This window comes from Polypterus senegalus, chromosome 9, assembly GCF_016835505.1.
Source record: "Polypterus senegalus isolate Bchr_013 chromosome 9, ASM1683550v1, whole genome shotgun sequence".
Taxonomy (NCBI): Eukaryota; Metazoa; Chordata; class Cladistia; order Polypteriformes; family Polypteridae; genus Polypterus; species Polypterus senegalus.
In genome coordinates this window covers 71,913,322-71,937,640 of record NC_053162.1, presented here as the reverse complement: position 1 = coordinate 71,937,640, position 24,319 = coordinate 71,913,322, and the positions used below count along the sequence as shown (strand labels likewise).

Genomic DNA, 24,319 nt, shown 5'->3' with positions numbered 1-24,319 from the left:
GAAGGTGGATTCCCCAACATGAGCGTCCTGGCTGTTGGGGGAAGCCAAGTTTCGGTCTGGAAAGTCTCTGAAAGCATTTTGCCATGGCTGAGGCAGCATGTGCTTGATGCTGTATATCAATAATTCTCTTTCCGATCAGCTGCTGCTGTGATTCCCCACTCAGATACAGTGATATAAATACTCCGAGTGGTGCAGTGAGAGTAATATGGAAAAAGATGATCCGTTGTGGCAACACCTAACGGGAGCAGCTGAAAGAAGAAAAAAAAGGTGCAGTGAGAGTAACAACGGTAAGGCAGTTATGGTATTTGGAATACTATGGCTATTCCCTGGACCATTATATTGTTACAAGTTAATTACAATCAGATGCATTACACTAATAAACAATATGCAGTTAGTTTCAGTGTATTTATAAAGCTGTGTCAGGAATGTGCATCTAAGACAGAAAGTATGTGGAAACATTCTTACGCACCGTTTATGCATGAGGCCCCTGGGCTTCAATGCACAGCCTTTTATAAACTTGCCAATATCCATTCCTGCGAACGTGTATCTGTGTATATATTGTCAAACTGATAAGCGATATGTCATCCATCCATCCATCCATTTTCCAACTCGCTGAATCCGAACACAGGGTCACGGGGGTCTGCTGGAGCCAATCCCAGCCAACACAGGAACCAATCCTGGGCAGGGTGCCAACCCACCGCAGGACACACAAACACACACTAGGGCCAATTTAGAATCACCAATCCACCACGTCTTTGGACTGTGGGAGGAAACTGGAGCGCCTGGAGGAAACCCACGCAGACACGGGGAGAACATGCAAACTCCACGCAGGGAGGACCCGTGAAGCGAACTCAGGTCTCCTAACTGCGAGGCAGCAGCGCTACCACTGCGCCACCATGCCGCCCGCGATATGTCATGTTCACACAAAATGATGTAGAGTCGCACGCGATGGTATTTGGTGCTCATCTGATTGTATGTGGCGCATATGCGATAATAGCTGGTGTGACCTTAACGTATTATTGGCTATACTGACTGGTGCGCTGGAGTTACTAAATGGTGCGTATGACATAGTTTTCAAAAAAAAATTACACCATGTCCCCTCTGGGGCTCTGTATTACACTATGACACGGATTCATTTATTTATATTACCAGAGAAAACGAATGGTAGCTAGGAGTCGGCTGTTATTTAGGAGTGGTTGCAAGTTATCCAGCGGTAAAACCTGTTTAAAAGCTAAAGGTATAATATTAAATGTTAAGGACAGTGAACACGTGAATTTTGATTGAAAGATGAAAAGAATTGGTCTTTGACTTATAGACTTATAGAAACCAGGGGAAAAAAACACAAAGTTGTGTATGACAAGTGTGTGTTTGTCACAGTATTGTAATGTATGAAGGATTCTTTTTATTTTTAAACTGTTCTTATTGTTTGATTAGGTAATTTGCACTTTGTGGTACGTTTTGTTTTTTCTTTGATTGAGTACTTGGTTAATTGATTTCACTTGTGTTGTAATTGTATTCTTTGATTGGGTGTTTTTCACGTGTTTTGAAATGTTTTATATGTAACTAGCAAAATACCCGCGCTTTGCAAGGGCGAAGTACTGCCTTCAAATTTTTATTAAGAAGAAAAGTAAACCTTTTTAAACTGAGGGAAAATATACCAATAATTATTTGTTAAGGATCTCTTTGTATGCCATGTTGTCAGTTCGGCCCTCCGGTTGTAATATGACCAAGCTGTGCGCTGAGCTTACTCTTGAGCATGTAATGTACAGTTGGCCATGTGAACAGTAATCTTGTTTCAAATCTCACAGCTTGGATTGCTGCTGTCATAATCGGTTTGAGTTTCATAGTTTGTTTCAATTACGACAGTATTTGCAGGACTTGTTGTGTTGAAGTGACATTCGGCATCTGTCAAGCACTGTAAGCATACAACTGGTTTCATCGATAACTTCGCATCCAGCTTTTGAGAGTTGAAACATTCATAAACATCAAAGTGTCCACTACTCGAATCGTCACCTGTGAATTTAAGATGTTTAAGAGGCATTGCCGGTTGCCCAAAGATGTAAAATATTTTGCCATTTCGGTACACTTGAAAGCGACAACCGAACAATTCAGTGGCAGCCATCAACTGACATGCAGAACCATAGGTGAAGGGCTTAAGTTGGAGAATTAGTGATGATTGAGTCAGTGAGGGCAACAAAGACCATTGGAAAGTTCAATGTGGTGGCCGACAGTGGCATCATACCACTGAAATAAGTACGTACATCGGTTTTGGTTAGCACAGGAAAGCCGCCTACCAAATTTCGTGAAGATGGGGCCATAAATAAGAAAGTTTAACATGGCAGATGTTGTCGACCGTTATGACCATTATGCATAGAATTTCGAAATGAAACCTGCCCAACTTTTGTAAGTAAGCGGTTAGGAATGAGCCTGCCAAATTTCAGCCTTCTACCTACACGGGAAGTTGGAGAATTAGTGATGAGTGAGTCAGTCAGTCAGTCAGTGAGGGCTTTGCCATTTATTAGTATAGATTGGGTGGGAACTGGATTGAAACAGGTGTCGGTAACAAAGAAAAAAGAGGTACTTGTTGATTTGTTTCAAACCTATTTTTGTAAATATTGACTTATTTGTATGGAATGTTATTTGATTTGAATACAATCTTTGAAGCAGAGTGAGACAGAAGGTTGCTAGTTCTCCTGTAAAAGGCAACTTATGTACTGTTTGCTGAAAAAAATTGTAATAAAGAAACACACTAAATAAATAAAGAAATCTTGTACATTCAAGCAACACAATCTATATAAGACAACAATATTCAACTTAAACCTTACCTTTTAATAGCCAGACTCATACACCAGGCAGCATCGGTTAGTAGTGGTAGGCAAACTCTAACCCCCTTAAACTTTACTAAAATACCCACATTACCAAAAGCTATAACCCAACATTAAACAGAAGAACTGTTTGAAATCAAACATCAAATGATTCATAATTAACCGTTTAATTTTAGTCGCAGTGCCGCAAAGCCTCCTGGGACGTCAGCAACGTCTGTTGCTAAAATATGTTAGAAATACCCTTAGAAGTAAAACTGACATTCTAAAATGACTTGAAGGGTATGGAGCATTCTCACTTCATGCAAAGATGCAGCAGTGATGCAAATTTTAAAACTAGGTAAACCCCCTTTAGACCCTTCTATCTGTAGTCATATATGGCTAACTTCGCACTTCTGTAAACTCATTGTTTAAAAAGAAACAGAACGTTTAAATTACTTGTTAGAAAAGAAAGAAGTAACGGGTCATCAGAATGGATTTAGGAAAGGTAGAATGACGTTGGATTCAATTTTATGTCAAAAAGATAACATTAGAAAAGCACAGGTCAATAAAGAATTGGTAGTAGCGGTATTTTTTATAGTGAAAAAGCGTATATGTTTTGGCAGGAAGGAGGTATAAAGAATGTTTAACTTTTTATTTCTGAATATTCTGTTTGAAAGGTTCATGCAGTAAAGGGTGGAAACAGAATATTCAAAGTTTTCGGCACGTTAATGGATAGTAAGCATACATGGAAACCTCATATTGGTGAGAATGTCGACAAATGTAAAGGGCATTGAATATATTTGGACGTCTGTGTGAGTATAATTGGGGTGCTACCAGAAAATCTTTATTGACTATTTTTATCCATTTAAAAAGGTCAGTTATCGATTATGGATGTGTGGCTTAAGGGTCTGCTGCACTTTCTAGATTAAAGGTGATACGAGCACAGGCTCTAAGAATGTTTCAGCCATATTAGTTGAAATGGGAAAGTTAGCTTTGCTGATTGCAATTGATGATGAACTATTGGGTCAATTTTGAGAGGGATTTGAAATAATCATCCTGTTGTGTTGAATGATTGTTTGGAACATCTTAAAGTATAATTAGCTTTGGATGGGTGGGTTTATATCAGAAAGGTAATCTGGGTCTGCTGAACTATATGAGAAGTCCAGCTGGAGCTTTAGGTATAACACCCCTCTTGGCTGTTTCCATTGCCAAAAGTGATCTAAATCTGCATGATTTCATAAAAGAAAGTCAGTCTGTTATTGCAGAATGGGTGATTTTTGGTCAATATATTAATAAGAAATTGAATGGAATGATTCCAATTTTTACAGATTACTCTAAAGAAACTACAAATGGAAAGGATGGAGTTGCTGTCTATGCTCCAAAATTACAGGTTAGAATAATTAACAGAATTTAAAATCATTTATCTGTTGTCACACACGTGCGCATGGGAGGCAGCTAAAGGGCTTGAGTGAAGGCAGTTCGGAGGCATGCCGGGTGTGGCAGAGTGCACTGACTCTTTTTCTCCCTTGCCTGTAGACCATCCCCGGGGATTTCACCTGGATCTCCTGACATCACTTCCGGGACTGAGCCAATGGAAGGTGGCCACACCAGCTCCAGTCCCTCTGATGTCACCTCCGGCTACGAACCAATGGTGGAAGACCACGTGCCAGATCCATACGACCTCACTTCCTGTCTCCCCCTTTAAAACCTGCCCCTTTTCCTTTGTTTCCTCAGTCTTGTACTGGACTCTGTTGAATGCACTTCAGTGCTGATTATTTTGTGAAAAAGACCTTTTGCAGCCAGGATACTATATTATACGGGTGGCTGCCCCAACTCTTTATCTGTCCATGTCTCGTTCTTGTGACACTGTATATAATGCAGAATTCGTGGCAACCATTCTAGGTTTGCAATGGGTTGAACAAATTATGCCAAACAGTTGTTATATGTTCTAAATCATATTCAGGAATGATGAGTATTAAAAATGGACTGAATTGAATTGTAGATTGGATTTATTGGAAGTTAATCAGATTTTATTTTGCCTACAAAATTTTATTATGGGTTCCTGCACATAAGGGGCTTAAAGAGAATGAAAGGGTTGAGGGCCTGGCAAAAGAAGATGTAAAAGATAAAGGATTGATACCATCAAATTATTGGATTATGGAAAAACCTGTGGAACATTTGTACAAAATACACACTGTTAGACTTGGGAGAGAAGGTGGAAAAACAACAAGGGAAGAAAATTCTAACTAGATTAAGAATTGGACTTGCAATGCCAAATAATTCGCTATATCGAATAGGAAAACATCCATCCGGATTCCATAGGCAATGTGATCAGCAAGAAAAGGAACTTGTTAATATTTCACAGTGAAGTAGAGGAAAGGAAGCCTGGAAGCAATTCCAGAGTAGGGGTTAATAATTTTACTTTGAAAGATCTGATTAGTTATGAAAATAACCTTAGCTTGTGCTAGAGGGTAATTTTTCAGTATTTAAAACCCATAGGGCTTTATAGGGTAATGCAGCGTTCGAAAGGCGGATTTTTTTTTTCACCTTCATATTCTGCAACACACTTTATTCGAGTTGGTGGCAGTAGTGCACCATAAGTGGGTCTGCCAACGGCCATAAAAAGACTTCTGAATTTGGTTCAACGAAAGGAAAAAAAATCGGAAACTGTTTCAGGAGATCGCAGGAGAGCTGGCAGTGGCTACTGGGGAGCCAGCAAGGCAAATTCGATATCCAGAGGGCTGTTGCCAGGTGGTCCATTAATTGAACCTGATGTGCTGTTCCTTGTGCCACGAAGAAGCCGCCGGTCGAAAAGTTAAGTATTATTAAATCCTGGGGGTCGAGCCATGGGCAGTGGCAAACTCAGAGTCAGCTGTTCAGACGCCCCCATCCTTTTATGCTGCAGTTTAATCCTGGAGATGAGGACGATTGTCAAGTGGATGGCAAAAACATCAAAGTGGGTATTCGGGAATCTGTGGTGGCTGATAGATCAGGCTAAAGACTGCAGGGGTGACTTTTTTTTTGAAAATGAGGCGTTGCTTAATGGGTTTTAGTTATTGTAATGTTTTAAATGAATCTTGTAAAGGGTTTGATCGGGCCGTTGCAGATTTACTGTTTGTGCCTGTCATCTAGTCCCAGATTCTAACCAAAAGAAATAATAAGGTGAAGAAAGTTTCTTTTGATCAGGGTCCTTGTGCCCATTTCTCAGTAAGTGGCGTTGTCGTGATTGTGACCTGTTAACTAAACAATTGTGTTGGTACCTTTTGGCAATTGATTCTTTGGGGATGGACAGCGCCTGTTTTCCTGTATTTTGAGTGGGCCGAGCCACGGTGGAAAGTTTTTTTTGTGAAAGCATTGTTAGACTCAGACACGCAAATTAGGTCTCACGAATCACCAAATATCCCCTTTTGTTTTTCTGTTTGGCAGCCTCTATTCAGAATTGATGACAAATTCAGATGTATAAAATATATAGAAGATCTCCCTGACTCGCTAAATGACGACGCATTGTTATCCCATGATGAAATAAACGTAATTGTCGTAATCTCATACAATCTGCCTGTAAAAAGTAATGCGATGTAATTGGCATTCACAAAGTATGTTCATCATAGAAAATTGAGCGTGATCTATATTGTTCAGAACATTTGTCAGGGAAAACAAAGTCGTACAATAGCATTAAATGCAAAATACTGTACAGTACATTGTTTTGTTTTAGAATCCACGAGATAAACGACCAATATTAAAATTGTCCCGTCAGAGGTACACCACAAGGTGGCGCTACTTTATCGACGCTTATGAAGATGTTACTAAGCCACATTTTGGCTTTCTATTGATGGATTTAAACGCCAGCACACCAGATAGGTTTAGGCTGAGGGCGTCAATTATAAAGCAGCAGCCCGTGAATTATATGGTTTAATAAGACATCCATCCATCCATCCATTATCCAACCCTCTATATCCTAACACAGGGTCACGGGGGTCTGCTGGAGCCAATCCCAGCCAACACAGGAACAAACCCCGGGCAGGGCGCCAGCCCACCACAGTTTAATAAGATAAAGGATAAAAATATTTTTATTGACACGCATCATTTTTGTAAAAGAGCTGATACGATTGCTTGTAAAGGCAAAACCACAACAGAGAAAGTCAATTTTGTGTACAGCTTCTGACGATTTGATTCTGGCTGTATGTGAAATTGCGCTCAATGCAATTAAAGTTAACTTGCTTTTAAATCACAGACAGATTGGTATTCTGAAGACGTGCAATATCAAAAAGTCTGAGCCACAAAACAGTTGATATTAAATGTAAGAATCTTATTATAAATATAGTCTGAAATGGAAGATGCTGTAGAGAGATACTTGACAATATCTCTAAGAAGAAAAATTCTTAAATGCTACCTCGGAAAATAACACTGAACCCATCCACATCGTCCTGTAATGAAAACTGGAATTTGTATATAAAGGAACCCCTCTTTTACTGTAACTAATGGCTGACCTGATCTAGTGTTCTATGCAAACACGTACTTAAAACACAGGTGGGAAAAGGTGAAATTTATTCTTTGATGCTATGGCAGATATTATCGTACCCGGTTCAGTTTTTTTTCCAACGTGACCAAGCGGTTTTTGCTACCAAAAGTTGAAAATGGTGACAGTGCCTTTCAGGACCCAGGCAGTCACTTCAGCCTATCATGGGATTGTCGAACGGCAGCACAGAAGGACTTGTCAGCGGACAATTTGGTTTCCCTGGCAAAACACCTAGCTTGAAAAGATAAAGAGACAATTACAATATTAAAAAAAAAAAAACCTCCATGACTAAATAATGTGTTTTGATATTGAAGTAAACTTCTTTTAATAGTGTGCTTACCAGCGTGTTTCATTTAGACAATTTCAAATTTCGTTATGATCAAGCCTATATATTAACGTGGTATGAACATTCAAATTTACACTGTAAAAAATGTCACTAAATTTAACGGTGAAAATACTGTGAATGATGAAAGTAAAATACCTTTTCTGGAAAAAAGGAAAGTTGCCTTATATTCTACTGCAAACTACCTGTATATCTTAAACAATACATTTCGTTATTTTTTACTGCCAAGTTCTGTAAAATCAATATTTTTTTACCTTCAAAATTTGCTGCATACCATTTACTAATATACTTTAGTGCGGTTACACTGAAAAATCGCTGTTCATTTTACAGCGTAAAACTCTGAAATAGCGAAGGTAAACGATTGCAAAATGTAAAACGGTAAAGCTCTGTTTCAGTAACGCCGAAGTTATATTTGCATAAGGAAACGCCCCTTTACCATGTTGTTGCAGGTGAACCGCATACCTGTAAACAGTAGGAAAAAACGTAAACAAAGTCAGCAGACTTATTTTCCCCTGCATGCTGAAGTCTTTGAGAAGTCATGGAAGCTGATTTATGTTGGGTTGTTTTCAAATATGCTGGCACACTTGTACGACACCATACATCACAAAAGCAAACTTTACTTCTACACCGGACAATGTGCCGTAACTACCTTCAACATTAAATATTTTTCGATGTATATAATCAAATCGTAAAACACATTTGCTATTGGTTGCTGTGACTTTAGCGTTGTAAATTGTGTACTGATATTTAATCTTACAGAGATTTTTTAATGGTTTGACGGCAATGCTTTGATTTAAGTTTATGGTTAAACATTGACTTCTATTGTAATGTGTTATAAAGAGAAAACAGTTATTAACTGTAAGGTTATATCATAAACCTAAAAATATTGTCATGTATTTTTTTACCGTAAACTTCTGGCAACCACAGCTGCCAGTTTTTTTACTTTAAATTTAACATTTTTTACAGTGTATATAACCCTTTTTCTCAATCAGATTATTGGATTATTCACAACTAGCCAACCCGCGGCGTACCATACGCCACATAATTAGGCCTTTTGTTTAATGATTTTTAAGCACAGGGAGAAAATTAACATTTGAAAAATCGGTAATGTAATAAATCAGCAAGAAAAGCAACATTGTAACAATGCACGGAATGAACCAACACACAATCGTCTGTGACTGAAAACTGGCGGACCGCCATCGCGCCTTCTCCTCCCAGACGGAGGGATGGGGGTGCATGGCACTCAGTCGCGGAGTGTGGAACGGGAGGAGAGAAGGATGTCCATTCAGCTCCCTCCGTCATGCTAGTCTGCTGATTTCTCGTTCAGTATGCACTGCCTGCTCATGTGCCCACCTTCAACTCGTCACTGGAGTCGTCGTCTTTACACAGTCCAGATGCACCTGTGACTCACGTAAACGTTTCATTGCTCTGTGCGGTTTTGGCTGCCTTTCTATATATAATCCACCAAGACACCCGACCATGGTAGTAGCGAGGTGGGAGGGGGGTGTGTACAAAGGGTAGGGACTTAACTAGTGGGAGCGTATGAGTCGCACTTAGTGGGAATTCCACAGTTTGCAGCCCGAATGGGGTTCAACGGCCTACCCCCGACTCTCTGCGCCGGGTAGACACACACTCAATCTCATGCATAATTATATATTGAATGCTAAACACTTCTGGAAAGACACTGTTGTCTAAAACGGGTTGGTGTGAGAATATAACAGTAAGTGAATGAAAAGATGGAACTCTGGAGAGAGCAAAATATAACACAATAGTGAACCCGCGGCATAACAAATGCCGCATAATTATTTATTGATGGTTGAACACTTCTGGAAAGACACAGTTGTCTAAGAAGGGAGGGTTTGAGGATACAACAGAAAATGAATGAAAAGATGGAATTCTGGAGAGAGTAACATATAATTGTCCGTGAGTGAAGAAGACGCATGTTTGTCGCGGATAGGAATTGCTATATGTAGCTTGTAAAACAGTTTGCTATGGTGCACAAGGTCGTGCATCGTAACCAAAAACTCGGTTTTTAAAGACTGCTTACTTCATTGTGTTTTAACCACAGTTGTAAAGGATTGTTTTAAGGATCCCATGGGATACCCCTCGCAAACCGTTTTACACGCTGCATATGGCGACTCACCTCTGTGAGAAACATGCCTCTATGAACAGTCAAAGTGGCTCAGAGGTACATGAGGTCTCTACGACAGACGAATGTAAATGACGTAGTTTCTTCTGTGTCATCGCGTCCGAATTGGTGGGCGTGGCTCTGAGTTGTCATCGTATCCAATGGTCTTGGAGTTGGTGGGCATGGCTCCTTCCTGCGTGCAACATAGGTGTCTTACTTGTCGGCGGCTTAGTGAATCCGTGTTTTACATGGGTGCAGGAACCAATCCCGGGCAGGGTGCCAACCCACCGCAGGACACACACAAACATTTAGAAGTTGAGAGGCTAATTTAGAATCACCAATCCACCTAACCTGCATGTCTTTGGACTGTGGGAGGAAACCCACACAGACACGGGGCGAGCATGCAAACTCCACACAGGGAGGACCCGGAAGCGCTACCCACTGCACCACCGTGCCACCCTTGGTTAATATTATATTATTATACAGGGCAAGGGAATATAGAGTTGCAACTTATTTTTATTTATTTTTTATTTTTCCCCAGCAAAAGTAAAGACATGACTGACTTGTTTCTTATTTATGGCTAAACATATCCACTTTCAAGTTTCCAGTTGAACTATATATATATTTTTTTAATTTATTTGATGAAAATGTCTAACAAAAATGCAGTCTTGTTGTTGAACATCACCTTGGGTACAAAGCCAATATCTGCTTCATGGTAAGTCCTTTGCTTTTTTGATTGAAGTAGAAAACACAGTGGTGTCTTCAACTTGTCCATAAAGATCCTGTAACTGAATGCCGTTATATGTGATACAGTTGCCATTAATCTCCAAAAATTTCATAACTTCAGGAAATATTTCTAAATGTGGGCGAAATCATACAAATCCAAAATATTAAGCTTTTCCATGAGTACCAAGGTAAATTGCAATCCAGTGCTTTCCAGGTTTATCATAAGGGTCTGTGTTTTCTCCCTTAAAGAGGTCTGAGAGTCTACTTCTCCTTGGGCATTTGATCTGAAGGGAACACTTCCAGAAAATGGACACATGTCAGTGGCCTCAGTGCAAGAGGGGTCTGTAGCTGCATTTCTGAACTTGTCTATGACTTAATTGTAGTTGTAAATAATTTGATGACCCATGTTAATTTCATTGATGTTGTCAAACACCACATACAGTCCTATTCACTATATCTTGCAGCAGTTTAGCAAATCTTATTTCAGCCCTCAGGTTGCCTAATTTGATGAGTGAATAAATATCCTGTTGGTTCTATATCCAGGGTTAGGTTGTATGCAATAAGTGAATACCCTTTAGCATATTCTTCACACTCCACTAAAAGTGAGCTGTCTTTCATCCTCTTGTCTGTGGCTTCCACTTGAAAATATTCTCGGACACACTGACTATTAACAAAATTGGGCTGCAGAGGCTTAGTGGATATCTGTTCTTCATTCAGGTAAAGAGCCATAAAGTTGAGGTTATGCATAAAACTACAGGGGTGGTGTGTAAAGCTGCTGCTGATGAATGCATTGCCAATAAAACTCCATATAACCACTTTTGTTAGTTGTCCCAAAAACTGGTTTTCCTGGTTGCAGACATGACTACCCGCAGGTATGGTGAACACCTTCATTTGAATCCTTTTGACTGGGTGTTTTGCATTTGCATTATCAGTATCAACTTTATTTTCTCGTCCATCCCATTCATTTTTCTTGGAAGACCAGATCTGCATGAATGTGGCCCAATATGTCAAGTCCATGTCTTGTGGCCAAGTAAGCGGCTGTCTTTCTGAATACCAAGTTCAGCCCATCCAGAGTTGTGATTTTGTCTGGGTGTGTCTTTATAGAACATCCACACTGAAAACTGTCTTCAGGGTCTAATCCCCATAATTTAGTATGACTTCAATAAATGCTCAATATGGGTAACGGTTATTGCTCTGACTGATCAGTCTGTCCCCCACGGTGATGTCCTCTTGACTGATCAGAGAAGCAATACTTTGCAATAAGAAGCAATAAGTAGGTAATCTGCAATGGCAGCATGTGCATCTGCAGCAATATTTGTTCCATCGTTTTTAATTTTAAACAGCTCAGGTAGTGTAGAGTGTTGTGGTCCAGGTATCGATCATTTCCGGCACTATCTGACAAAGTTGTGGGAGATAAACTGCTTCTATAACTTGAGCTCTTGTTTTTACAGTATTCCTGCATCAGGCCATAGACATTTTGCTAAGTCAGGCACCAACAACCTTTTGGCCATAGCTCATCGCAGCTGCCACCATTATTATAGTTTTTCAAAATCAATTTGACACATTTGTCACAACAACAAACACCATTCTCACAGCAGTTCATGAAATCTCCACAGCACCACCACATTTAATCACAGTTCTTGTCACCTTTTCATTGTTTCTACACAAACTGCAAATGCGGAGGCACATATTGCACAACTCTACATACATTTGTGGGTGTACAATTTGTGAGTTTTAGCAGGTTTCACTCCCTCTCCCAAAAAAATCTCACTAACACACGTTGTTCAGCAATGGTGCAATCCTGTTGCAAAGCGTCCATGTTCATTTTACCTCAGCTTCAACTAGACTAACAGCAGAGCGCTGTACTGTTTTTGTTCAAACTACAACTCATAAACAGTAGCAAACATGTTGTCTTGTGTCAGCTTTTGTCTGTTGCCTTTACAAAATTGATATAGTCTCGTACAATACTAATGAAATACATGAAATGCTGCAGACTATATTAATGACACACTCCACACCAGACACTACATACACATTTCCATACAAAACGTTAGACAAATTGCATATTTTGTTCACATTTGAAGTAAAATATAGCAAATAAAACTTTGACAGTAAACAAAGTAAAACAATCAGATGTTCATGAAAATGTTAATGTACAGTTAAGATTTATTTCTTGAATTGAAAAATGTAAAATAAATGTAAAAAATATGGCATTTGCAAAAGTTTGGGCACCCATTGTGTTAGGTTTTATAACTCATTAGGTCATTAATCTGGTTTGGCTTAGCTCATTACGTGTTAGTCTGATCAGGGATTGTCGTTAGAAGATATCAGTTGATGACAATTCCAGCACCTTATAAATTCTAATTCTTCAAACATTGTACAACACTCGGCAAGCATGGGCTCATCTAACCAAAGGACTGAGGATCTGATAAAATAAACTAAATGATGCCAACATAGCAGGGGAGGGCTGTAAAACGATATCAAAGGCCTTCCAGCTAGCCATTTCCACAGTCTGAAATATCATTAAGAAATGGCAATCCAGGGCAAAAAGACAAGATCTAAAAAACCAAGGCAACTGCCAGATAGAACAGCTTATGACCTGTGTAGGAAGGCAAAGCAAAAATCCTACATGACTGCAGGAGACCTGCAAGGAGGATTACCCAAAAGAGAAGTGGTGATGCACTCCTCTACTGTACAATGCTACTTACGCAGAAATGGCATTCGTGAAGAGCCATCAGAAGGAAACCCTACCTGCAATCTCCTCACAAAAATAACATTTTGGGACTGTAAAATAATAATTGCATAAGACAGAGGTATTTTAGAATCAAGTACTGTGGGAAGGTAAAGTTAAAATCAAAATCTTTGACCACATCCACAAAATGTGAAATAAAGGTGCAGCATTGGAAGAAAAGAACACCTTTTCAACTGTTAAGTACAAGCGTGAATCTGTTATGTTTTGGGGTTGTGTGGCAGTAAGTGGCAAATGAAATATTGTTCAAGTGGATTCTTCTAAACATCAACAGATCCTCAAGAAGAATGTCAGGCAGTTAAGACAGGAAACTGAAGCTAAAACAAGGACGGCTTCTGCAACAAGACAATGATCTAAAATACACTTCAAAATCTACTATGAAGAAACACAAGGTGAAGGTTTTGGAATGACTCTTTTACAGTCCTAGACTTTCACATCATTGAAAATCTGTGGGTATATCTTAAACTTGCTATGCACAGAAGACAGTCGACAATATCTGTGGAAGCAATCTGCAAGGAAGAATGGTGAAACATTTCCAAAACAAGAATTCAAAGACTCGTTTCTGACTGAAAAATAAATGTTCAAACTGTAATTTTTGCCAGTCGATGGTGTTACTAAGTACTGACTTAGCAGTGTACAAACGTTTGCAAATACCATATGTATTCTTTTGTTTTTTCATTTTTTAAGTTTATCAAGCAAAATTGTAACTGCACATTAACATTTTCATAAGAAATGTTATTGCTTTAGTTTATTTGCTGTCATAGTTGTATTTAGTAGTTTTTACTTCACATGTCAACAAAACATGTAATTTGGCCTGGGTCTCCAAACTTTTGCACAAACTTTATGTATAAATGATATGAAACACTGAGTTGTGACATGCAGATATAGAGACAAAAATAATAATGGAGATACTTTAGTAAAGCTAAACCAAGTGTAGTTCATTTTTTTTATTTATTTATTTTGTAAGAACCATTTTCCTAGTTCTATAAGATTCATGAATATTTTAATAGATGACAATGCATAATCTATGGGAGGTTCCTATAACCCCCGTAAGTAGAATTGTATTGGTATATTCTTGCCATTTCTAACAGCTTTGAGTAAACATTCTTCAGTTAGTTAGTGACAGCTTTGCCATGAGTAAGGTGTGGAAGGCATAAGGTATTAAACCGTGCCAACCGGCATACAGGCCTTTTGAGTGTGTGAAGTAAATATATAAGAAAACAGCACTTAATTTATGTGCTGTTCCGTATGTTTAAAGCATACAGAAGAAGAAGCTAAGAATCTTTTTAAGTGTATAAGAAGTTAAGAATTTCTAAGTAAAGAAGTAGTAAACTTTTAAGTACAGAAATAACTAGTTTCTCAAGAAAAGCTAAGTTTAGAGAAGATGCATTTTTCCTATATTTTGCCTTTTATTGTATGTTTGTAACTATTTTTTCTTTTATTCGTGTGTGGATTATTTGCTTTTAACTTTCACTAAATATTTTAAAACAAACTTTTTGACTGTGAGATTTCTTTTGACACGCATTTTACCCGTGCTTGACAGCACCTTATACTTTAGACAAGTGATGAGCAGTACATGGTTGTCTCCACACACTGAGGAGAGGCAAGACACATGACAGCCCGCATGGAGTTTGCTAAAAGACACCTGAAGGACTCTGAGATGGTGAGAAATAAGATTCTCTGGTCTGATGAGACCAAGATAGAACTTTTTGGCCTTAATTCTAAGTGGTATGTGTGGCGACAACCAGGCCCTGCTCATCACTTGTCCAATACAGTCCCCACAGTGAAGCATGGCGGTGGCAGCATCATGCTGTGGGGGTGTTTTTCAGCTGCAGGGACAGGACGACTGGTTGCAATCGAGGGAAAGATGAATTCGGCCAAGTACAGGGATATCCTGGACAAAAATCTTCTCCAGCGTGCTAAGGACCTCAGACTGGGCCGAAGGTTTACCTTCCAACAAGACAATGACCCTAAGCACACAGCTAAAATAACGAAGGAGTGGCTTCACAACAACTCTGTGACTGTTCTTGAATAGCCCAGCCAGAGCACTGACTTAAACCCAATTGAGCATCTCTGGAGAGACCTAAAAATGGCTGTCCACCAGCGTTTACCATCCAACCTGAAAGAACTGGAGAGGATCTGCAAGGAGGAATGGCAGAGGATCCCCAAATCCAGGTGTGAAAAACTTGTTACATCTTTCCCAAGAAGACTTATGGCTGTATTAGCTCAAAAGGGTGCTTCTACTAAATACTGAGCAAAGGGTCTGAATACTTAGGACCATGTGATATTTCAGTTTTTCTTTTTTTGAAAAAAAATCTTTTTTTTTGTCTGTCAATATGGGGTGCTGTGTGTACATTAATGAGGAAAAAAAATTATTTAAATGATTTTAGCAAATGGCTGCAATATAACAAAGAGTGAAAATTGGAAGGGGGTCTGAATACTTTCCGTACCCACTGTATATATATATATATATATATATATATATATATATACACACAGTACACCCCAAAAATTTGTGGAGATTACGTTCCTAGAGCACCCGCGAGTTGTGAAAAATCGCGACTTTTCGATGTGGTTAAAAAATGCCTTTTAAATAAATGTTTTTATAGTTATACCCTAAATACTGTATGCTCCAAAGCACTTTAATTTCGTTGCAAACTCAGCTTTATACATTAATACATTACCTAAACATTTACCTTACTATATTACCTAAAAATAGAATGTAAAGGTAAACCTGTATACTGTACAGTACTGTATTGCTATGTCTCCTGCAGTGCTAGAATATAAAATATCGATGTTACCGCTATACATAGTGTAATTCATGCAAGCCCGTTTTCTTTGGTATGCACTGTCATTTTCTTTGTTATAAGTTGAGTAAATACATAATAATTTCATTTAATTAAAATACAGCAAAATGTATGGGTACTCACCAATGATGAATGATATTGATGATGATGATGAAGTAGCTGTGCCATGGCACGTGGTTCGTTTATTTGACAGCCTAGAGATTGGAGTAAACACAATAATCGCATCCGTATATAGTGGAAGATCAGCCTCAACAGAGACAGGCACTGCTTAACCCACTGCTGTAGAGTCTTCAGTGATGCGATCACCTTTCCCTCCAGTTTCTCTACTACTTCATGGAGGGCACGTATTGTCTGGAATAGCGACTCTGCGGGCTGAAGGCAGAGCAGAGCTGCGAGCGCACACAGAACGTCAGCTGGTGGTGGACTTACCCTTCGATCTGTCCTATGCGCCGGCTACGTGCTGCGGAGCCTTTTCCCCTGCTCCTTTAGATCCTCCCTGGCTCAGGATGGACATTCGTTGGTCCCGCCTCCAACCAATCATTGGCAGACATGCAACACACACCGTCCAATCCTTTGCCAGACTCGGGGAGGGACTTCTGCTTCTCCGCCATCTCGTTTTTCCTGCTCCCGATGCGGTGGCATGCCTCCGGGCAGCTCCTCTGCTGCTGCGGCTTCTTTAGCAGCAGCGGTTCCTTGTCCCCTGCGTTTTCTGTTGCCACCGTGCTGGCGCTGTCCCACGACTCAGCAGTCGACTTGGATCCAGGCAGCCCCTGCCTAAGACACAAAAACAAGGTCTGGCCGGCCTAGCCCCCCAGAGCTGGGCCAGGACTTACCACCTGGATCCCGTCTGCCAGAGGCAACCTCCTCCGTGTGGCCTTCCCCGTTGCGTTGCCAACCTGGGACTCCGCAACAATGGTATGTTCCAGGGCGTCTGCCGCTCCCATGCCTCGCCAGGTCTTCCCTTCCCGCATTGGATAAAGATGGTGCTTCCGTGAACCTTTGGCAATCTTCTGGGTATGTCGTTCCCGCGGGTTGTGCGTGTACTGCTTTCATGATGCGTGTGTGGGTTTTCCTGCTGTGTCAGGCTGTCCACAAAATTATTTTTGTGATGGGTTCCTCACCGATTAACAGGCAGGAAGTCCCATCTGAGATGCCATTGTGGAAGATCAGCCTCAACACAGAAAGGCAGACACCAATGGTTTAAACCCACAACACATTTATTTACACTATTTACAGTTTAACCAGTCCCGTACACAACCCAGTTCTCCTGCACCACACACCCTCAGTCCGGGCTTCTCACAAGTCCTGTCTTCCTTCATCGCCTCCACTCCTCTCCTCCGAGTTTCATTGTCTTCCACCCGACTCCAGCTAATGACTGGAGGGAGGTGGCCCCTTTTATATTTACCCGGACGTGCTCCAGGTGCCCCTGATGAGGTTTCTGTGGTGGTTCCTGGTGTGGCGGAAGTGCCGCATGAGCACCTGAAAGCACTCCAGGTGTCCCAGGTATTTTTTCCGACAGCACCTCCTGGTGTGGCGGAAGTGCTGACGTCCAGGGCTCCACAGTTGTCCGGGCGCCCCCTGACGGTGGCCACAGGCCCGTGTAGGGTTGAGCTTCCATGTCAGTTCCCGTGGCCCCATACAAACCAGGACGGCTGACCTCTCGTGGGCTGGGGAAGGCGTAGTCCCTCTCCCAGTCCTTCTAGGCATCCTGGCTGGGCACAGCCCCCAGTAGCCTGCCACTATATATGTGTATATATATGTGTATATATGTATTGTGACAGATAGGGGGCGCTATCGCTCCCTTGAACCCTCCGATCAAACCTCAGACACCAAGTAAAAGTCCAAATGTTGACTTTATTTATACACAACAGTTCACAAAGCACCCTCTTCTCCACAATACTCATTCAATAACACAATAATCACTACAATAAACTCTCCACCACTCCCAGACTCGTTGCCACCCTTCCACCCAGATCAATTCACCGTCTGGGAGCTCCCACAACCCTTTTATCATCCCTGACCCAGAAGTGTTCCAATACCAAGTCCATGTGATCTCCTAACACTTCCGGGTCAGATCAAAAGTCCTTTTCTTCACCCTGGAAGCACGTCATTCCCCTTGTCCATGTGACTCGGATGTACTTCCGGGGCGTAGGGTAAATAAACACTGTTTTTCCCTGCAGCGCCTTCTAGCGGCCCCTGTGGTATCCAGCAGGGCTGTAAAGGAAAACTCCAATGTCCATAATTCCTTGCTGGCATTCGGGACACCTCCATGCTGCAGGGAGGGCTCCACCTTGCAGCCTGGGGGTATTGGCTGGGATGAATGGCCGGCCATATTCCACAATATATATATGTATATATAATATATATGTATGTATTATCAAATAGCTAGCTGTTGAGCTACTAGACAAGCATATTAAAGTCTTCTACAGGACATTTCATCACTTGGCATGTACTGCTGGCATGACTAATCACTGAGTAATTCTAGTTGAGTCACAGACACTGGGCCTTTGCAGCCAGGCACAACAGAACTGTTTTGTAATGTTAATGGCAGACATTCCCTCATTATCACCAGAAGCTTTCTCAGTATGGTGTTTTTCCAGAGTTACATGTGGGGCTTATCCTTTGTGTTTAAAGCTAATTCACCTTTCAGTTTCCGTTGAGTCTTCCACTACACATCATACTGTATAAGTTTAGTCGACTTAAATAAGAGCAACTCAAGAAAGAGACTGAAAATGTGGGCCAGGTGCTGATATAAGAAAAAAAAACTATTGCTGTGCCCCACAGGGATAGGCAGCAGAGTGGTGTTGCACTGCTCCTGTATAAATCAATAAGTTGTCACTGTGTGTGCATCTCCAACCTGCTGCCTTCTGAAGCTCAACAGAACACCCTAATTGCCACCCACTCAACTCAACAAAAGGTCGGGCCGAGGCAGATGAGCCTGAACACTGAAAAGGTGTTTCCACTTGAGCTTGACCCTGCACCCTCTCCTCTGGTCACCTTTCTCTGGTACTTTGCATGGGAAACTAAACCAAGGAGAAATCGATGAGCTGTTGTGACAAGAGAATTCTGAGATGAGCAAAACAGTTGTCAGTCTGATAAGTAAAAACATTGTGCTTAACTGGGGTTAAAAAGGTGGCTGTATGAATTGATAGTTTTACATATTTTGGATATTTTTTAAATATCACAATATAGAGGCTTTGTGAAACAAAACACTTATTTCTTTATAAAGATTTTATGAAATTATAGTAATTTCCTTAAACTGTCCATCCCAATCAAAGAAATGTAAATACAATTTAATTTGTTCCCTTGGAGTTTATTTAATTACCTAAATATTAATTTTAATTGATTAAAAATGTGTCTGTATGGAGTTTAAATATTGTCTCCATGCCAGTGTAGATTTGCATTTCACATTCTAAAGATGTGTGTTAGTTTGGTCAACCTGATGAAAATACTGCAAGTGTGTGACAGAGCAGCAGCACGCCTTGTGAAGGAACGGCACCCATGTTGAAGTCATGTTCCTACCTAGCACCCAATGACGCCAAGAAGACCTTATCCTCAGTCATAGAATCTATATATCTTAAAATGTCTTAATGATTTTTCATATTTAATACCTATTCAAGTTTTAAAATAAAAAATAGCACGCCATTTTTAAGGAGACCTTTTCATTTTCCCAATTTCTAATTATTTGCTCTGCTGCAGGTTGCACTGTTAGCCCAAAGAGTTCCTCCCAGTGTTTCCTGTAACATTACCTCCAACACATTGATCGATCAGCACTTTCATATTTGGTTTTCTTCAGGGTTCCTGCCTTGAATGCCTCACCTAACACTTAAGTTGGTACAAATATTCAAGCCACCCAAGACAGGCAGTTCACAAGAGCAGCAACTCCACTTCAAAATTGTCCAGAATTGTGAAGCTCATCTTTTGAGATGTATGTCTGTTTAACAGTGTTTTCACAGTGATTTTATTATATTTTTGTTTGTAGCATTGTACAGTGATACCATTGTTTAAAATATTAGTGGCAAAAGTGTTCGATCCATTCTTATTCATATTTCATTTTTTGGTGCATTACCTAAAGGCAAAAAGAGAAAGACTGAGGTTAAAACTTAAATAATTTACCAAAATACATTTTTTTTATTAAATTTATGAAAGGAAAATGAGCAGAAAAAAATAATAATTAAATAGTCTTTATGCACAAAGAAAGATTACTCAAGCAGCAGAGGAAAGGTAACACAAACCTTTTAAAACAAAAAAGGAACAGTAAAAACATTATTACAATAATTATGATAAGCACAAAAAAAAGATTTGACACTCAAAACAAAGCCCAAATTTAATCAAAAATAGTTGTGGTAAAGAATGAAAAAAATCCAAAAATTCAAAAACTAAAAAAAATTATCAAAAGCAAAATTATACTAAAATAACCTTAACTTTTACATTAGCTTCTCAAGAAGACATAGTCAAACGGAATATCTTCACATGGAGTGGTCCATGGGGCTCTCCTCTTAGCAGCTCACCTGCATAAATAGAAGGCCAGGTCCCTTGGGCGCAATGTAAATGGAAATAGTAAGATATAAAGTATAATCGAACAAGAAACAAAAGAAAGAAACATTTTTAATGATTGGTGAAAAGAAAATATTAACTACTGAAAATAAAATGAAAAACAATTTCATTAACCAAAGGAACGAGGCAATTACAGAGAAAATGAAAACAAATAGAAAACAGTGAACAAACCTAAAGCCAGGAACAGAGCCCCAGTGAGAACAGTTACATCAAGGACTCCGTGTTATGTATCAACCGCCCATGCTGACACTCTGTGTTAAATCTTTTACTGGTGTATGAGTAAAAGTGTACATTCTTCCAGAAAAACCCTCTGTAAGAAAGGCGCTATATTACGCCCAACCCGACACAGATTTGACACAGGAGGCACGTTTAAAATAAAGAAAGGTTTATTGGTCTGCAGCTGGAGGGCACGTCTTCCACGTAACCCCCCAGCCACAACACAGTCCCAAGCACAAAACTACACCACTACACCCTTCTCTCATCCACCACCACTCCTCCACAAGCTTAGTACTCTTCCTACCAACTCTGGCCCATGAGTAGTGGTTGCTGGCTCCTTTTATGGGCACCCGGAAGTGCTCCAGGTGGTTGATTGCTGATTAAAACATAACTTTTTGTATGAGTTTTGGCCTTTCATCAACATGCTAACTGCATTTTAGATCCCTGAAAACTGAACTTTTGAAAAACTCCCAGGGTGAAGATGTTTAGAAGCTCCGTCATTGAGTTTTTGGCTTGTAATGTCAGAGTGTGCACCAGTATCTTCTAGTGCTTTTCTCACTACTCAAAGTGCTCAGCAATTGCAGGTTCAGGGCATGCTCAAAGGCCCAACAGAGCAGAGTCCCTTTTGGCATTTATGGGATTCGAACCGGCAACCTTCCGATTGCCAGTGCAGATCCCTAGCCTCAGAGTCACCACTCCGCCTTATAATTCAATATGAGAGATATTATACACACAAAAAAGACTTTATCTGCAAAGAATAGGGGTAGGTGAATCACAGAATGGTAGGCACCGCTGAGGATCTTGCTTGATATCAGCATGTGCGCCAATGGCGAGCGTATCTAAAGTAGTGCTGTTATTAATCTTGCTAACAGGATATTTTACATGTTTACATTTAAATGTACAATTACTTTATTACTATATTGAGCAACAGAGACAGGTGTTTTATAAAATAATAAGGCAAGTATGTGAAGCAATTACAGTCCTCATCGGCCCTGGGTATATTCAATTACTTGTCACTGATTCCAAAGTAGAGGAACTTATAGCAGGGTTACATCATCCCCATGGCATCCCTCAATTTAGTGGTGACGATCAAGGTTCAAGGTTGCTTTATTTAGTCATGTTTACACAAGAAAACATGAAATTTGCCTTTTCAGTTGTATCTAATAACAAGACAAAAAAAATTTAACAAAACACATAAGACAGATTAATGTAAGGCAGTTTGATAAGGCATATTTACACAAAAATTGTTACAGGATACATATCAAACCTTAATTATTTTCTCCGGTATTCCTTATTAAAAAGTTGTATGGCACTAGGAAGAAAGGAATTTCTGGAGCAATTTGTGTGGGTTTTCAAAGTGACTATCCTTCCTGATTACTGAACTTAAGTTCTACATGTAATTGATGTCTGTCATCAGTTTTTTTGTAGTTTCTTTATCATTTTCCCCGGATACACACTTGCCAGATCATCTACATCAGTCCCAATAACTTTAACTGCATGCTTTGTCATCTGATGGAGCTTTTTTAAAGTTTTGGTTTGTTAGACCACTAAACCAGGCAATGAAACAGAAAGTGATAACAGACTGAATCATACTGCGATAGAAGGACTGCATGAAGTCCTTGTCTACTTTAAATAGTTTGAGTTTACGGAGGAGAAATAAACACTGATTACATTTAGAGAATATTGTTTTTGTATTTGTATTCCAGTTAAGATTGTTATCTAAGTTAGTTAGTTCCTAAGTATTTATATTCATTCACTATTTCTACCTCCTCCACCAAAACAACAATGGGTGAACATACAGATTATTATCTCTTAAAATCAAATATAATTTCTTTGGTCATTTTACATTCAGAGTGAGAATGTTTTTATTACACCAGTTTACCATATAGTCCACTTGATTTAGATAGTGGCTTTCATCCTCCCCAGATATGTGTCCTATGAGCATGGTGTCATCCGCATGTTTGATAATGGAGCAGTGGTCATTGTTCTGTCGCAGGTCACTTGTGTACAGAGTAAATAGTAATGATGATAAGACACATCCCTGCAGACTTTCTGTGTTTGAATGAATGACTTTTGAAAAAGCATCCTGTACCTTGACTGTCTGTGAATGATTTAAAAGAAAGTCCAGAATCCATAATGTGATAAATGGGTTACATTCATAATATTCAGTTTTCCAATCAGTATGTGAGGCTGTATGGTATTGAACACTGAAGAAAAATCCGGAAACAGTGCTCTGACATTTGTACCAGGCAGATCAAGAAAAGTATAGATTTGATGTAAGATGACCCTGGCTATATCCCCCTAGCGATAAGGAAACTCTGGGGACTTCTCGGAAGGGTACTGCTCTAAGAAAAGAGCTAGGTTGTCGGTGTGCTTATATTGGCAGGACTCTCAGTCTAGGTTTTCCTGAGTTTTGCTAACTTTATATTCCAGGGTAATACTGAAGAATAACTCCACTTCACTATCAGTCCACATACACAATTACCACAATTACCTTGATATGCCAATGTTGTTAGCCTTCCTGGACTGGTAATAACTTTCTTCAGGCTTCTGATTAACCAACATGGTGTTGAAGTTAAGGTTATATGGCTGCCTATTGTTTTGGCATGCTCTTAACAGTGCTTGACAGCAGATTTTTGTGTTTTCATGTGGAAGGAGATTTATTTTTTAAAAGCAGTGCACATGTGGCAACAAAACAATAACTGTACAGTAATGACAAGGACAAAAACACCATCATTGAGACACTAAACAATAAGATGATGATCACAGCAGTGAGTATGCGGGTAATGGAGGAGGAAAAGATGTAGAAAAAGAGGTGCCCAGTTTTGCAAACACCATTTGTGGATCATCTACATTGTCTTTACCATTGTAACATTAAGATGTTGAAGGTGGGGGCTCAAATATAGCAACAGTAGAAGGGACAGTAGACAGATTAGCTGAATGAAGGAATGATATGGAATGGTCTCCTCAGGTTCTCATACCTTTACGTCATACTGCTGTCTGTGTTATGATTCCGTGAGGTTTTGGAAGGTCCAGATTTTGTTTTCTGCTATTTGTTTTATTTATATTTTTGTGTTGGTATAACCATTTTCTATTTATTTTGCTTGACTGTCACCATATTGCATACTATTGTTATGGTTGTGGTCGGTCACATGGCATGGAGGTCACCTGAGGAATTGTGTTGTCGTTTCCTGCCTAAGATGGAGGTGTATTATCAGCAGAGTTTGAAGCGTTTGGATTTGTGACTAGAAACCTTTCCGATTAGCTAGCTATAAAATTCTAATTATGGAATTAGGATTATTGTGTGTTATTTTGACTTCGATTTTTTGATATTCAGTATATTTTGACTTTCTGGCTTTTGACCACTGCCCATTTGTGTCAACAGTTTTCACTCTCATCTTCCAGTCTTATTCCTTCCTTGCCCCTGTGGTCTGCCATTTTCTGGTTTTAGCAGTACAATCTGTAACACTGGA

General features: G+C 39.8%; 1 long non-coding RNA gene across 1 annotated transcript in view; it reads left to right on the top strand.

Annotated features, from left to right (window-relative positions):
• Positions 1 to 5,416: 5,416 nt before the first annotated feature.
• LOC120535419 overlaps positions 5,417 to 24,319 on the top strand; it is a 56,321-nt gene continuing 37,418 nt past the window's right edge. The window contains exon 1 of the long non-coding RNA XR_005634898.1: positions 5,417 to 5,618. This is a non-coding gene — a long non-coding RNA (uncharacterized LOC120535419). The remainder of the gene's footprint in view (positions 5,619 to 24,319) is intronic.